Genomic DNA, 5332 nt, shown 5'->3' on the forward strand with positions numbered 1-5332 from the left:
TTTTGTTAAGCTCTGCATGCAGATTTATGTTAAGCTTTGTATACAGATTTTCAGTACGTAGGGTGTGTTCTAGTGCACACCAAGTGCTTGATAAAATGCTTAGCTCAATATAATGCTACAGTAGGCATTTTAATAGCTCAGTAAATGCAGTAGAAGCATTTAAAATAACTTATTTAGTCTTGCTTCAGCTTATATGGGACTACGGTCCAATGGGTGGGCTCCCACAGTCGTCTCTAGATTCAGACAACCTAGTTCTAGGTTCAGATAACCTAGTTAAAGCAAGGTAAGAAAATTAGCTATGAAATCAGTATTTTATTTTCAGCAGTGGGATTAGATATCCATTGGGTTGGGCTCCCACAGTCGTCCCTAGGTTTAGATAACCTAGTAAACCCTACTAGACTCGGAACTTGCAATCCCGGGTTTAGTTAGGGATGCGTGCACAGCAAGTACAGTTGCCGGGCCCATCAGCAGCATGATTATTATTTTAATCTATTATGTAAATAGTTTTCAAAACTTCACAAATTAGTTATGTGAATAAAAGTTAGACTCAGTTTAGCATTAATTAGTTTAGCTTAGGTATCAATTCAGTTTCTTATTGATACACATGATAGTTCTATGATTAGCTATACATGTTTAGTATTTCAGTTAGTATGATTCCTTTATTGGTTTATGAGCATGATTTGCTATACATGTTTAGTATTTCAGTTAGTTAGATTCCTTTGCTATTTATGAGCATGATTATCTTTACATGTTAGCTTTTCAGTTAGTTTCTTTGCTATTTATGAGCATGAGTAGCTTTACATGTTAGCATTCAGTTTTAGCATGTTTTTATTTATATACATGCATATCGAGTTTTTGTGAGTAGGATAGCGCTCACTAAGCTTTTAGCTTATAGATACTATTTTCCTCCTACTGCAGATAAAGGAAAAAGCTAAAGTATAAGGAAGAAGGCGACAAGGAGGTGCTGTGACGGTGTGTGATGTGTGGACTATGGAGAGATCCAGAATTAGCTGGCAAAATTGTCAAGACTTTTCTTTTAGTTCTCTTTTAATGTTATATTGAAATTGAGTTTATTTCCGCATTTGTAGTTTGATACCTCCTATTGTTGGAGTGATATGGTTGTTTGCCATTGCTAGATTAGTTTCATATTTTTATTGTGCTATTATACTGCGTGGTTGTGAAATTATATGTTCCAGCCGCCTGTGGCTGAGTATACATGTTATGTATCCCAGTTTGGGGTCACCGGTACAGGGGAGACTCTGCCGAAATTTTTCGGTAGAGTTTCTATGTGATTTTTAATCATACCGGTTAAGTAGAGTTAGTAGTCAAGTAGCGTCCACCTTTAGAGAATAGTAGTAGTGTAGAAAGGTGGGTCGTTACATGCTCGGGAGCTCATCGACCCAGCTGCCTTCCATATGGTCGAGCCGAGCGCGCAAGACTTAGAGGATTTCCCGATTGGTGACTTTTGCTTGCTCGTTGATCTGCGGATAGGCCACAGAAGTGAAGGCTTGTTGGATACCATATCCTTTGCACCACTCCCTGAGTTTCTGACCGATGAATTGTCTTCCTTTGTCCGAGACGAGCCGGCGAGGGATGTCGAACCGGTAGATGATGTTCTGCCATACGAACTTCATGACCATCTGCTCGATTATCTTGGCTAAGGCCTCAGCTTCAACTCATTTGGAGAAGTAGTTCACCGTGACAAGCAAGAACTTCTGCTGATCGGTTGCCATAGGGAAAGGTCCCATGATATCCATTCCCTATTGATCGAACGAGCACGCTATCGTGGACGCTTTCATTTCCTCAATCGATCGGTGTGACATGTTATGGTATTTCTAGAAAGATAAGCAGGTGGCCACCGTTCGAGCGACGTCCTCCTGGAGGGTCGACCAGAAGTATCCGACCAGAAGTATTTTCTAGGTCAACGTGAGGCCGCCTGGGTGACCCTCGCAAGCGCCTTGGTGTACCTCCTTCGGGATGTAATCGATGTCTTTTGGTCTGATGCATTTGAGTAGGGGTCGCGCGAAGGCCTTCTTATAGAGCTAGTTGCCGATTAGGGTGAACCGACCGACTCTCTTCTTTATCTGATGAGCATCCTTCGGATCAATAGGCATACTTCCCGAACGTAAGAATTATGTTAAGCCCTCCCTCCAGTAGTTTGGAAAAGTGATTCCTTCCATATGGTCGATGTGGGCCACCAGCGATACTTGCTCGATCGTCTGACCTATGATGATCAGCGATAGCAAACTAGCTAACTTGGCCAACTCATCCGCAGCCTGATTTTCCGCTTGAGGGATCTTCTGTATGACAACCTCTTGAAAGTTGGACTTCAGTTTTCTAAAGGCCTCTATGTAGAGCTTGAGTCGGGCATTGCTTATCTCGAACGCTCCGGATAGTTGCTGTGCGACTAATTGAGAATCCAAGTTGATCAAGACTTTGACCGCTCCGACATGCCGAGAGGCTTGTAAGCCGGCTATTAGCGCCTCATACTCGCCTTCGTTATTAGTGGCCCTATAGTCTAGCCAAATGGCCAACTGCATCCAATCTTCTTGTGGGGAGATGAGTAGTATGCTGTTGTCACTTCCGTGTCAGGTGGATGAACCATCCACATATATCCTCCACACGACTTTTGGCTCCGGGCTCTGTACCTCAATGACAAAATTTGCCAAGAACTGTGCTTTGATGGCAGTTCGGGGTTGATATTAGATGTCAAACTCGCTAAGCTTCATCGTTCATTTAATCAGCCGTCCGGACGCCTCGTGATTGAGAAGTACTCTCCCCAAGGGACTGTTGGTCATCATGATTATAGAGTGTGCGAGGAAGTACGGACGAAGCCTCCGAGCGGCGAGTACTAAAGCATAAGCCAACTTCTCAAGACTAGTGTAGCGAGACTCAGCATATTTTAATATGTGGCTTAAAAAGTACACTGATTGTTCCTCATCGCTCTGCCTATCTAATGCCGAACCGACCGCATGCTCTGTAGAAGACAAGTAGATCCGGAGTGGCTCGCCAATACATGGCTTGGCTAGGACAGGCAGGGAGTTGAGGTATTATTTGAGCTCCTCAAATGCCTTATCGCATTCCTCATCCCATTGAAATTTTGTCGCTCGACGCAGTATTTTGAAGAATGACAATCTCCTTCAGGTTAGTGCTGTGATCTGACTGGTCAATCACTTAGTCTCCTTCAGGTAACGGGGTGGGGGCATGTCTTGCAATGCTTTTACTTTAACTGGGTTCGCCTCGATGCCCCGCTTGGTTATGATGTAGCCAAGGAAGCACCCACTATTTGTGTCGAACAGACACTTGCTTGGATTTAGCTTTATTCCATAATTCCTGAGTATCCGACAGGTCTCCTCAATATCTGCACATAGGTCAGTCGCTCGGAGGGATTTTATCAAGATATCATCTACGTATACCTCCATGTTACGGTTGATCTGCCGTCGGAACACTTTATTCATCAATCTTTGATTAGTGGCTCTGACATTCTTGAGTCTGAATGACATGACGTTGTAGTAATACGTACCGTCGACCGTAATAAAGCTGACCTTTTCTTGATCTTCGTGGGCGAGCGACACTTGATGATAACCTTAGTGTTGGAACCCCGAGGTGTTTTGATGTGATCAAACAAGTTAAGTTAGGTCCTGCGTTGTTTAACCCTTGTGTCTAAGTGTGCAGGAACTTAGGAACACAGGAAGTCGAGCGGAAGACGCGGCTAGCGAGAAGGACGTCACGGGAGAGAGCCGACGGGCTCGGTGCATCTGAGGGACGAGGTGTCCGCGGAAGAGTACACTGGTGGACGAGAAGAGCGTGCGCGGCGCTCGAGGGACGAGAAATCGGGAAGGAAGGCTGCTCGAGGAGAAGGCCAGAACATGGGTTCGGGTGAGCCCAATTCCGGATGGCCGAGATCACCCAAGCTAGTGGAGCCGGAATAGAAGACCCGGACCGAGACGAGCTGAACCGAAGCGGAGCGACCAGACGGAAAAAGTCAACCAGAGTTGACTTTTGGGGTCCGGGGTGCCCGGAACCATCCGGGGCGCCCGGAATGAGGTTTTTGACCAGATCGAGTCAAACTCAATCTGAACGTTGGGAGATAAAGTTTTATCCCCCCAGGGCGCCCGGAACCCTTCCAGGCGCCCCGACCAAGGCTATAAATATAGCCTTGGTCCAGAAGCAAATCAATTAATCAGAACGACGAACTTGTAATCAACTTCTGTGTGCTTTACTTTTCTTCTTGTACGTTCAACGCTGTAAGAGGCTACTCCGCCCAGAGGAGAATCAGATAGTGCGATTACATTCCTTGGATTAGCAATCCCCTGATTGCAAACCAAGTAAAACTCTGGTGCCTGTTTTTCTTTACTTAGTCTCTTTTATTTATTTATTACAAGTGTTCATTATATAGTTGAAATCCGAGAAAGGTTCGTGTTTTAATTTGTAGGGCAATTCACCCCTCTCCTCTTGCCGGCCTCCAAAGGGACCAACAAGTGGTATCAGAGCAAGGCGCGTTTCAAGAGGACTAACCGCCGATTGAAGCAACACGATGGCCGGACCAAGCATCGTCCCACCAAAATTCGAGGGGAACTTCGCAGACTGGAAGCGTCGTATGGAGGTATTCCTAAAAACAGATTTTGAAATTCGATTTATTATGAAATATGGTTTTGTAGCTCCAACAGATAAAGATGGAAAAGAAAAAGAAGAGAGCGATTGGACAAAGAAGGAGCAGAATGAGTCGGTAGCAAACAGCCGTGTGGAACATCACCGTGTTACCGCCTCAAGAGGTCAACCGCATCGGAAACTATTTATCTGCTAAAGAACTTTGGGAGAAGTTCTTGGAACTCCACGAAGGCACGTCCGAAGCAAAGCTCGCTAGAAGGGACATCCTCCGCAACAAACTGATGAACATCCATCTGGAGAAAGGTGAGAAAGTAGCCAGTCTACATGCAAAGGTAAAAGAACTAGTTACTGGTCTCGAAAACCTTGGTGAAAAGGTGACAAACCGGGACACTATACGCTACGCACTCAACGCGTTTCCAAGAACTCCGGAGTGGACATCAATCGTCGATGCTTACTACATCTCAAAAGACTTGGAGGTAAGTACTTTAGAAGAGTTATTTTCTACACTTGAATTACACGAAACTAGATATGCAGAGATATCAAAGGACACAACTATGGCGCTGAACGCAACCAACAAGGATGAACCCGAGTCAGAATCCGAAGACGATCAAGAAGCGTACATGGTAAGAAACTTTAAAAAGTTTTTTAGATCTAATAAATTTAAAATGCAGAATCAAAAGAATCAAAAAGGTAGAAGAAAGGTACGGTGCTACCAGTGTCA

Source organism: Zingiber officinale, chromosome 10B (assembly GCF_018446385.1).
Source record: "Zingiber officinale cultivar Zhangliang chromosome 10B, Zo_v1.1, whole genome shotgun sequence".
NCBI lineage: Eukaryota > Viridiplantae > Streptophyta > Magnoliopsida > Zingiberales > Zingiberaceae > Zingiber > Zingiber officinale.